The sequence below is a fragment of the Cyanistes caeruleus genome, chromosome 32 (assembly GCF_971803275.1).
Source record: "Cyanistes caeruleus chromosome 32, bCyaCae1.hap1.1, whole genome shotgun sequence".
Lineage (NCBI taxonomy): Eukaryota > Metazoa > Chordata > Aves > Passeriformes > Paridae > Cyanistes > Cyanistes caeruleus.
In genome coordinates this window covers 3706409-3717788 of record NC_141733.1, presented here as the reverse complement: position 1 = coordinate 3717788, position 11380 = coordinate 3706409, and positions in this window count along the sequence as shown.

The following is an 11380-nucleotide window of genomic DNA, read 5'->3' as shown; positions in this document are numbered from 1 at the left end:
ATAAGAAACATGTTTAACAGACATCTGGCGCGCGAAACTTTCAGACTGCAAGTGGAATGTAACTGCCAGTCGCCCGCTTGTTAATTAGTTGCTAGTTGTCTTGTGGAAGAGGTAAGATCACTACTTCCTTCTGCTGCTCCCTACTGCTGTTGCTGCTCTCTGCGACAACAATTGCTCTTTCCCTTTACTTCCAGATGCAGAGAAATGCCCTGCGCAGCACAGAAAGCTGTCACACCATGGGTGGCATACGGTGTTGCAAATCCGTGCTTGTGTAAGTGGCAGGGGTAAACTGTACAAACATGTGCTGTCCTGTCACACGTTCTCCTCGCTAGACACAGTGCAGAAGCTTTCCGCTTGCATTAAGAGCAAGAAAGGCAGAAGCCTCGATTCCGCAGTTCGCAGAGGGTAACCGCAAGAGGCGAGCCTCCTTCGGCAGAAGCTGCTTTCCGGAGTTCTTGGCAACCGGCCGAAATACCATGTGTGTCTGAGAGACAGTGCCGGTCAGCGCGCGGGCGGTGGAAAGCGCGAGCGCTGCGGGCAGGCGAATAAGGAAGGTGTTTAAAAGGCATCTGGTGCGCGAGACTTTCAGACTGCAAGTGATAAGCAGCTGCCACTCGGACGCTTGCTGATTAGTAGCTAGTTGTCGTGTGGGAGAAGTAAGATCACTACATCCTTCTGCTGCTCCCTACTGCTGTTGCTGCTCTCTGCGACAACAATTGCTCTTTCCCTTTACTTCCAGATGCAGAGAAATGCCCTGCGCAGCACAGAAACCTGTCACACCATGGGTAGCATAGGGTGCTGCAAATTCTGGCTTACATCAGTGGCAGGGGTATACTGCACAAACATGTGCTGTCCTGTCACACGTTCTCCTCGCTAGACACAGTGCAGAAGCTTTCCGCTTGCATTAAGGGCAAGAAAGGCAGAAGCCTCGATTCCGGAGTTCGGAAAAGGTGAGCGCAAGAGGCGAGCATCCTTCGGCAGAAGCCGCTTTTCGGGACTCTTGGCAACCGGCCGAAGTACCATGTGTGTCTGTGGGACGTTGCCGGTCAGCGCGCGGGCGGTAGAAAGAGCGAGCGCTGCGGGCAGGCGATTAAGGAAGGTGTTTAAAAGGCATCTGGTGCGCGAGACTTTCAGACTGCAAGTGGAAAGCAGCTGCCACTCGCACGCTTGCTGATTAGTAGCTAGTTGTCGTGTGGAAGAAGTAACATCACTACTTCCTTCTGCTACTCCCTTCTACTGTTGCTGCTCTCTGCGACAATAGTTGCACTTTCCCTTTTACTCCCAGATGCAGAGAAATATCCTGCGCAGCACAGAAACCTGTCACACCATGAGTGGCACAGGGTGCTGCAAATTCTGGCTTACATCAGTGGCAGGGGTATACTGCACAAACACGTGCTATCCTGTCACACGTTCTCCTCGCCAAACTCTGTGCAAAAGCTTTCCCCTTGCATTAAGATCAAGAAAGGCAGAAGCCGCGACTCCGCTGTTCGCAGAAGGTAACCGCAAGAGGCGAGTCTCCTTCGGCAGAAACTGCTTTCCGGAGTTCTTGGCAACCGGCCAAAGTACTATGTGTGTCTGGGAAAGAGTGCCGGTCAGCGCGCGGGCGGTAGAAAGCGCGAGCGCGGCAGGCAAGCGAATAAGAAACATGTTTAACAGGTATCTGGCGCCGAGACTTTTAGACTGCAAGTGGAATGTAACTGCCAATCGCCCGCTTGTTAATTAGTTGCTAGTTGTCTTGTGGAAGATGTAAGATCACTACTTCCTTCTGCTGCACCCTACTGCTGTTGCTGCTCTCTGCGACAACAATTGCTCTTTCCCTTTACTTCCAGATGCAGAGAAATGCCCTGCGCAGCACAGAAAGCTGTCACACCATGGGTGGCATAGGTTGTTGCAAATCCGTGCTTGTGTAAGTGGCAGGGGTAAGCTGCACAAACATATGCTGTCCTGTCCCGCGTTCTCTTTGCCGGAAGCTGTGCAAAAGCTTTCCGCTTGCATTAAGAGCAAGAAAGGCAGAAGCCTCGATTCTAGACTTTGGAGAAAGTAAACGCAAGAGGCGAGCATCCTTCGGCAGAAGCCGCTTTTCAGGACTCTTGGCAACCGGCCAAAGTACCATGTGTGTCTGTGGGACGTTGCCGGTCAGCGCGCGGACGGTGGAAAGCGCGAGCGCTGCGGGCAGGCGAATAAGGAAGGTGTTTAAAAGGCATCTGGTGCGCGAGACTTTCAGACTGCAAGTGATAAGCAGCTGCCACTCGCACGCTTGCTGAGTAGTCGCTAAGTTGTCGTGTGCAAGAAGTACTCTTTCGGCTTTCTTCTGCTGCTCCCTACTGCTGTTGCTGCTCTCTGCGACAACAATTGCGCTTTCCATTTACTCCCAGATGCAGAGAAATGCCCTGCGCAGCACATACACCTGTCACACCACGAGTTGCATAGGGTGCTGCAAATCCGTGCTTACATCAGTGGCAGGGGTAATCTGCACAAACATGTGCTGTCCTGTCACTCGTTCTCTTCGCTAGACACAGTGCAGAAGCTTTCCGCTTGCATTAAGGGCAAGAAAGGCAGAAGCCTCGATTCCGGAGTTCGGAAAAGGTGAGCGCAAGAGGCGAGCATCCTTCGGCAGAAGCCGCTTTTCGGGACTCTTGGCAACCGGCCAAAGTACCATGTGTGTCTGTGGGACGTTGCCGGTCAGCGCGCGGGCGGTAGAAAGAGCGAGCGCTGCGGGCAGGCGATTAAGGAAGGTGTTTAAAAGGCATCTGGTGCGCGAGACTTTCAGACTGCAAGTGGAAAGCAGCTGCCACTCGAACGCTTGTTGATTAGTAGCTAGTTGTCGTGTGGAAGAAGTAACATCACTACTTCCTTCTGCTACTCCCTTCTACTGTTGCTGCTCTCTGCGACAATAGTTGCACTTTCCCTTTTAATCCCAGATGCAGAGAAAGGCCCTGCGCAGCACAGAAACCTGTCACACTATGAGTGGCATAGGGTGCTGCAAATTCTGGCTTACATCAGTGGCAGGGGTATACTGCACAAACATGTGCTGTCCTGTCACTCGTTCTCCTCGCCAAACTCTGTGCAAAATCTTTCCGTTTGCATAAAGTGCAAGAAAGGCAGAAGCCGCGACTCCGCAAGTCTCAGAAGGTAACCGCAAGAGGCGAGCCTCCTTCGGCAGAAGCTGCTTTCCGGAGTTCTTGGCAACCGGCCGAAATACCATGTGTGTCTAAGAGAGAGTGCCGGTCAGCGCGCGGGCGGTAGAAAGCGCGAGCGCGGCAGGCAAGCGAATAAGAAACATGTTTAACAGGTATCTGGCGCCGAGACTTTTAGACTGCAAGTGGAATGTAACTGCCAATCGCCCGCTTGTTAATTAGTTGCTAGTTGTCTTGTGGAAGATGTAAGATCACTACTTCCTTCTGCTGCACCCTACTGCTGTTGCTGCTCTCTGCGACAACAATTGCTCTTTCCCTTTACTTCCAGATGCAGAGAAATGCCCTGCGCAGCACAGAAAGCTGTCACACCATGGTGGCATAGGTTGTTGCAAATCCGTGCTTGTGTAAGTGGCAGGGGTAAGCTGCACAAACATATGCTGTCCTGTCCCGCGTTCTCTTTGCCGGAAGCTGTGCAAAAGCTTTCCGCTTGCATTAAGAGCAAGAAAGGCAGAAGCCTCGATTCTAGACTTTGGAGAAAGTAAACGCAAGAGGCGAGCATCCTTCGGCAGAAGCCGCTTTTCAGGACTCTTGGCAACCGGCCAAAGTACCATGTGTGTCTGTGGGACGTTGCCGGTCAGCGCGCGGACGGTGGAAAGCGCGAGCGCTGCGGGCAGGCGAATAAGGAAGGTGTTTAAAAGGCATCTGGTGCGCGAGACTTTCAGACTGCAAGATGAAAGCAGCTGCCACTCGCAAGTTTGCTGATTAGTAGCTAGTTGTCGTGTGGAAGAAGTAAGATCACTACTTCCTTCTGCTACTCCCTACTGCTGTTGTTGCTCTCTGCGACAATAGTTGCACTTTCCCTTTTACTCCCAGATGCAGAGAAATGCCCTGCGCAGCACAGAAACCTGTCATACCATGGGTGGCATAGGGCGTTGCAAATTCGTGCTTACATCAGTGGCAGGGGTAATCTGCACAAACATGTGCTGTCCTGTCACTCGTTCTCTTCGCTAGACACAGTGCAGGTGCTTTCCGCTTGCATTAAGGGCAAGAAAGGCAGAAGCCGCGACTCCGCAGTTCGCAGAAGGTAACGGGAACAGGCGAGCCTCCTTCGGCAGAAGCTGCTTTCCGGAGCTCTTGGCAACCGGCCGAAATACCATGTGTGTCTGAGAGAGAGTGCCGGTCAGCGCGCGGGCGGTGGAAAGCGCGAGCGCTGCGGGCAGGCGAATAAGGAAGGTGTTTAAAAGGCATCTGGTGCGCGAGAGTTTCAGACTGCAAGTGGAAAGCAGCTGCCACTCGCACGCTTGCTGAGTAGTCGCTAAGTTGTCGTGTGCAAGAAGTACTCTTTCGGCTTTCTTCTGCTGCTCCCTACTGCTGTTGCTGCTCTCTGCGACAACAATTGCGCTTTCCATTTACTCCCAGATGCAGAGAAATGCTCTGCGCAGCACAGAAACCTGTGACACCACGAGTGGCATAGGGTGCTGCAAATCCGTGCTTACATCAGTGGCAGGGGTAATCTGCACAAACATGTGCTGTCCTGTCACTCGTTCTCTTCGCTAGACACAGTGCAGATGCTTTCCGCTTGCATTAAGGGCAAGAAAGGCAGAAGCCGCGACTCCGCAGTTCGGAGAAGGTGAGCGCAAGAGGCGAGCATCCTTCGGCAGAAGCCGCTTTTCGGGACTCTTGGCAACCGGCCAAAGTACTATGTGTGTCTGTGGGACGGTGCCGGTCAGCGCGCGGGCGGTGGAAAGCGCGAGCGGTACAGGCAAGCGAATAAGAAACATGTTTAACAGACATCTGGCGCGCGAAACTTTCAGACTGCAAGTGGAATGTAACTGCCAGTCGCCCGCTTGTTAATTAGTTGCTAGTTGTCTTGTGGAAGAGGTAAGATCACTACTTCCTTCTGCTGCTCCCTACTGCTGTTGCTGCTCTCTGCGACAACAATTGCTCTTTCCCTTTACTTCCAGATGCAGAGAAATGCCCTGCGCAGCACAGAAAGCTGTCACACCATGGGTGGCATACGGTGTTGCAAATCCGTGCTTGTGTAAGTGGCAGGGGTAAACTGTACAAACATGTGCTGTCCTGTCACACGTTCTCCTCGCTAGACACAGTGCAGAAGCTTTCCGCTTGCATTAAGAGCAAGAAAGGCAGAAGCCTCGATTCCGCAGTTCGCAGAGGGTAACCGCAAGAGGCGAGCCTCCTTCGGCAGAAGCTGCTTTCCGGAGTTCTTGGCAACCGGCCGAAATACCATGTGTGTCTGAGAGACAGTGCCGGTCAGCGCGCGGGCGGTGGAAAGCGCGAGCGCTGCGGGCAGGCGAATAAGGAAGGTGTTTAAAAGGCATCTGGTGCGCGAGACTTTCAGACTGCAAGTGATAAGCAGCTGCCACTCGGACGCTTGCTGATTAGTAGCTAGTTGTCGTGTGGGAGAAGTAAGATCACTACATCCTTCTGCTGCTCCCTACTGCTGTTGCTGCTCTCTGCGACAACAATTGCTCTTTCCCTTTACTTCCAGATGCAGAGAAATGCCCTGCGCAGCACAGAAACCTGTCACACCATGGGTAGCATAGGGTGCTGCAAATTCTGGCTTACATCAGTGGCAGGGGTATACTGCACAAACATGTGCTGTCCTGTCACACGTTCTCCTCGCTAGACACAGTGCAGAAGCTTTCCGCTTGCATTAAGGGCAAGAAAGGCAGAAGCCTCGATTCCGGAGTTCGGAAAAGGTGAGCGCAAGAGGCGAGCATCCTTCGGCAGAAGCCGCTTTTCGGGACTCTTGGCAACCGGCCGAAGTACCATGTGTGTCTGTGGGACGTTGCCGGTCAGCGCGCGGGCGGTAGAAAGAGCGAGCGCTGCGGGCAGGCGATTAAGGAAGGTGTTTAAAAGGCATCTGGTGCGCGAGACTTTCAGACTGCAAGTGGAAAGCAGCTGCCACTCGCACGCTTGCTGATTAGTAGCTAGTTGTCGTGTGGAAGAAGTAACATCACTACTTCCTTCTGCTACTCCCTTCTACTGTTGCTGCTCTCTGCGACAATAGTTGCACTTTCCCTTTTACTCCCAGATGCAGAGAAATATCCTGCGCAGCACAGAAACCTGTCACACCATGAGTGGCACAGGGTGCTGCAAATTCTGGCTTACATCAGTGGCAGGGGTATACTGCACAAACACGTGCTATCCTGTCACACGTTCTCCTCGCCAAACTCTGTGCAAAAGCTTTCCCCTTGCATTAAGATCAAGAAAGGCAGAAGCCGCGACTCCGCTGTTCGCAGAAGGTAACCGCAAGAGGCGAGTCTCCTTCGGCAGAAACTGCTTTCCGGAGTTCTTGGCAACCGGCCAAAGTACTATGTGTGTCTGGGAAAGAGTGCCGGTCAGCGCGCGGGCGGTAGAAAGCGCGAGCGCGGCAGGCAAGCGAATAAGAAACATGTTTAACAGGTATCTGGCGCCGAGACTTTTAGACTGCAAGTGGAATGTAACTGCCAATCGCCCGCTTGTTAATTAGTTGCTAGTTGTCTTGTGGAAGATGTAAGATCACTACTTCCTTCTGCTGCACCCTACTGCTGTTGCTGCTCTCTGCGACAACAATTGCTCTTTCCCTTTACTTCCAGATGCAGAGAAATGCCCTGCGCAGCACAGAAAGCTGTCACACCATGGGTGGCATAGGTTGTTGCAAATCCGTGCTTGTGTAAGTGGCAGGGGTAAGCTGCACAAACATATGCTGTCCTGTCCCGCGTTCTCTTTGCCGGAAGCTGTGCAAAAGCTTTCCGCTTGCATTAAGAGCAAGAAAGGCAGAAGCCTCGATTCTAGACTTTGGAGAAAGTAAACGCAAGAGGCGAGCATCCTTCGGCAGAAGCCGCTTTTCAGGACTCTTGGCAACCGGCCAAAGTACCATGTGTGTCTGTGGGACGTTGCCGGTCAGCGCGCGGACGGTGGAAAGCGCGAGCGCTGCGGGCAGGCGAATAAGGAAGGTGTTTAAAAGGCATCTGGTGCGCGAGACTTTCAGACTGCAAGATGAAAGCAGCTGCCACTCGCAAGTTTGCTGATTAGTAGCTAGTTGTCGTGTGGAAGAAGTAAGATCACTACTTCCTTCTGCTGCTCCCTACTGCTGTTGTTGCTCTCTGCGACAATAGTTGCACTTTCCCTTTTACTCCCAGATGCAGAGAAATGCCCTGCGCAGCACAGAAACCTGTCACATTATGGGTGGCATAGGGTGTTGCAAATTCGTGCTTACATCAGTGGCAGGGGTAATCTGCACAAACATGTGCTGTCCTGTCACTCGTTCTCTTCGCTAGACACAGTGCAGGTGCTTTCCGCTTGCATTAAGGGCAAGAAAGGCAGAAGCCGCGACTCCGCAGTTCGCAGAAGGTAACGGGAACAGGCGAGCCTCCTTCGGCAGAAGCTGCTTTCCGGAGTTCTTGGCAACCGGCCGAAATACCATGTGTGTCTGAGAGAGAGTGCCGGTCAGCGCGCGGGCGGTGGAAAGCGCGAGCGCTGCGGGCAGGCGAATAAGGAAGGTGTTTAAAAGGCATCTGGTGCGCGAGACTTTCAGACTGCAAGTGGAAAGCAGCTGCCACTCGCACGCTTGCTGAGTAGTCGCTAAGTTGTCGTGTGCAAGAAGTACTGTTTCGGCTTTCTTCTGCTGCTCCCTACTGCTGTTGCTGCTCTCTGCGACAACAATTGCGCTTTCCATTTACTCCCAGATGCAGAGAAATGCTCTGCGCAGCACAGAAACCTGTGACACCACGAGTGGCATAGGGTGCTGCAAATCCGTGCTTACATCAGTGGCAGGGGTAATCTGCACAAACATGTGCTGTCCTGTCACTCGTTCTCTTCGCTAGACACAGTGCAGATGCTTTCCGCTTGCATTAAGGGCAAGAAAGGCAGAAGCCGCGACTCCGCAGTTCGGAGAAGGTGAGCGCAAGAGGCGAGCATCCTTCGGCAGAAGCCGCTTTTCGGGACTCTTGGCAACCGGCCAAAGTACTATGTGTGTCTGTGGGACGGTGCCGGTCAGCGCGCGGGCGGTGGAAAGCGCGAGCGGTACAGGCAAGCGAATAAGAAACATGTTTAACAGACATCTGGCGCGCGAAACTTTCAGACTGCAAGTGGAATGTAACTGCCAGTCGCCCGCTTGTTAATTAGTTGCTAGTTGTCTTGTGGAAGAGGTAAGATCACTACTTCCTTCTGCTGCACCCTACTGCTGTTGCTGCTCTCTGCGACAACAATTGCTCTTTCCCTTTACTTCCAGATGCAGAGAAATGCCCTGCGCAGCACAGAAAGCTGTCACACCATGGGTGGCATACGGTGTTGCAAATCCGTGCTTGTGTAAGTGGCAGGGGTAAACTGTACAAACATGTGCTGTCCTGTCACACGTTCTCCTCGCTAGACACAGTGCAGAAGCTTTCCGCTTGCATTAAGAGCAAGAAAGGCAGAAGCCTCGATTCCGCAGTTCGCAGAGGGTAACCGCAAGAGGCGAGCCTCCTTCGGCAGAAGCTGCTTTCCGGAGTTCTTGGCAACCGGCCGAAATACCATGTGTGTCTGAGAGACAGTGCCGGTCAGCGCGCGGGCGGTGGAAAGCGCGAGCGCTGCGGGCAGGCGAATAAGGAAGGTGTTTAAAAGGCATCTGGTGCGCGAGACTTTCAGACTGCAAGTGATAAGCAGCTGCCACTCGGACGCTTGCTGATTAGTAGCTAGTTGTCGTGTGGGAGAAGTAAGATCACTACATCCTTCTGCTGCTCCCTACTGCTGTTGCTGCTCTCTGCGACAACAATTGCTCTTTCCCTTTACTTCCAGATGCAGAGAAATGCCCTGCGCAGCACAGAAACCTGTCACACCATGGGTAGCATAGGGTGCTGCAAATTCTGGCTTACATCAGTGGCAGGGGTATACTGCACAAACATGTGCTGTCCTGTCACACGTTCTCCTCGCTAGACACAGTGCAGAAGCTTTCCGCTTGCATTAAGGGCAAGAAAGGCAGAAGCCTCGATTCCGGAGTTCGGAAAAGGTGAGCGCAAGAGGCGAGCATCCTTCGGCAGAAGCCGCTTTTCGGGACTCTTGGCAACCGGCCGAAGTACCATGTGTGTCTGTGGGACGTTGCCGGTCAGCGCGCGGGCGGTAGAAAGAGCGAGCGCTGCGGGCAGGCGATTAAGGAAGGTGTTTAAAAGGCATCTGGTGCGCGAGACTTTCAGACTGCAAGTGGAAAGCAGCTGCCACTCGCACGCTTGCTGATTAGTAGCTAGTTGTCGTGTGGAAGAAGTAACATCACTACTTCCTTCTGCTACTCCCTTCTACTGTTGCTGCTCTCTGCGACAATAGTTGCACTTTCCCTTTTACTCCCAGATGCAGAGAAATATCCTGCGCAGCACAGAAACCTGTCACACCATGAGTGGCACAGGGTGCTGCAAATTCTGGCTTACATCAGTGGCAGGGGTATACTGCACAAACACGTGCTATCCTGTCACACGTTCTCCTCGCCAAACTCTGTGCAAAAGCTTTCCCCTTGCATTAAGATCAAGAAAGGCAGAAGCCGCGACTCCGCTGTTCGCAGAAGGTAACCGCAAGAGGCGAGTCTCCTTCGGCAGAAACTGCTTTCCGGAGTTCTTGGCAACCGGCCAAAGTACTATGTGTGTCTGGGAAAGAGTGCCGGTCAGCGCGCGGGCGGTAGAAAGCGCGAGCGCGGCAGGCAAGCGAATAAGAAACATGTTTAACAGGTATCTGGCGCCGAGACTTTTAGACTGCAAGTGGAATGTAACTGCCAATCGCCCGCTTGTTAATTAGTTGCTAGTTGTCTTGTGGAAGATGTAAGATCACTACTTCCTTCTGCTGCACCCTACTGCTGTTGCTGCTCTCTGCGACAACAATTGCTCTTTCCCTTTACTTCCAGATGCAGAGAAATGCCCTGCGCAGCACAGAAAGCTGTCACACCATGGGTGGCATAGGTTGTTGCAAATCCGTGCTTGTGTAAGTGGCAGGGGTAAGCTGCACAAACATATGCTGTCCTGTCCCGCGTTCTCTTTGCCGGAAGCTGTGCAAAAGCTTTCCGCTTGCATTAAGAGCAAGAAAGGCAGAAGCCTCGATTCTAGACTTTGGAGAAAGTAAACGCAAGAGGCGAGCATCCTTCGGCAGAAGCCGCTTTTCAGGACTCTTGGCAACCGGCCAAAGTACCATGTGTGTCTGTGGGACGTTGCCGGTCAGCGCGCGGACGGTGGAAAGCGCGAGCGCTGCGGGCAGGCGAATAAGGAAGGTGTTTAAAAGGCATCTGGTGCGCGAGACTTTCAGACTGCAAGATGAAAGCAGCTGCCACTCGCAAGTTTGCTGATTAGTAGCTAGTTGTCGTGTGGAAGAAGTAAGATCACTACTTCCTTCTGCTGCTCCCTACTGCTGTTGTTGCTCTCTGCGACAATAGTTGCACTTTCCCTTTTACTCCCAGATGCAGAGAAATGCCCTGCGCAGCACAGAAACCTGTCACATTATGGGTGGCATAGGGCGTTGCAAATTCGTGCTTACATCAGTGGCAGGGGTAATCTGCACAAACATGTGCTGTCCTGTCACTCGTTCTCTTCGCTAGACACAGTGCAGGTGCTTTCCGCTTGCATTAAGGGCAAGAAAGGCAGAAGCCGCGACTCCGCAGTTCGCAGAAGGTAACGGGAACAGGCGAGCCTCCTTCGGCAGAAGCTGCTTTCCGGAGTTCTTGGCAACCGGCCGAAATACCATGTGTGTCTGAGAGAGAGTGCCGGTCAGCGCGCGGGCGGTGGAAAGCGCGAGCGCTGCGGGCAGGCGAATAAGGAAGGTGTTTAAAAGGCATCTGGTGCGCGAGACTTTCAGACTGCAAGTGGAAAGCAGCTGCCACTCGCACGCTTGCTGAGTAGTCGCTAAGTTGTCGTGTGCAAGAAGTACTGTTTCGGCTTTCTTCTGCTGCTCCCTACTGCTGTTGCTGCTCTCTGCGACAACAATTGCGCTTTCCATTTACTCCCAGATGCAGAGAAATGCTCTGCGCAGCACAGAAACCTGTGACACCACGAGTGGCATAGGGTGCTGCAAATCCGTGCTTACATCAGTGGCAGGGGTAATCTGCACAAACATGTGCTGTCCTGTCACTCGTTCTCTTCGCTAGACACAGTGCAGATGCTTTCCGCTTGCATTAAGGGCAAGAAAGGCAGAAGCCGCGACTCCGCAGTTCGGAGAAGGTGAGCGCAAGAGGCGAGCATCCTTCGGCAGAAGCCGCTTTTCGGGACTCTTGGCAACCGGCCAAAGTA